Source organism: Apaloderma vittatum, unplaced genomic scaffold, assembly GCF_000703405.1.
Source record: "Apaloderma vittatum isolate BGI_N311 unplaced genomic scaffold, ASM70340v1 scaffold33081, whole genome shotgun sequence".
Classification (NCBI taxonomy): Eukaryota; Metazoa; Chordata; class Aves; order Trogoniformes; family Trogonidae; genus Apaloderma; species Apaloderma vittatum.
Genome location: NW_009697934.1, coordinates 21455 through 22023, shown reverse-complemented (window position 1 = coordinate 22023; position 569 = coordinate 21455).

The following is a 569-nucleotide window of genomic DNA, read 5'->3' as shown; positions in this document are numbered from 1 at the left end:
CGGGTGCCGCCACCGAGCCAGAACTTGCTGCCTATCTTGGCTATCTCTAAAGCTGGTGAAGGAGGAAGTAAAAAGAAACGGCTTTCTGTGCTCTGCTGGGTTTTCACCGAGCAAATGTTCGAAGCGAGAGACTGGAGAGGTTTCTCAGAAATGTCCAATTCCCTTGCCACTTCCCAGACGCCTCTTGCGAGTCTGGTACTTCTCTTGCAGTCCAGCGCGGCAGCGCAAAGCTTGGCTGCTGGGTTAGAAACGTGTCTTTCCTGGCTGCTTGTAAATACTCTGTGTTGTAAAATAGAAGCGCTAATAACATAAAGTCTGCGCCAGCAGTGGCCTGGGAAGGATGGGAGGAATTAGATCACGCTGCAAGGAGGAGATTTTCTGTCGATCGTAAAGCAGCTGTGTTGGTGCGGAAGAGGCTGCTCTTAGGTTGCTCAAGGGTACTCTTAATTTATGGGTGAGCACCTCTTTTATCTTCAGTTTGTATTATAGCGATGGGACACTTTGCTTAATTTTAGTCTGTTGTGTGTAATGTTGGTATCTCTGGAAAAATCTCAACGTCGCTTACTGCG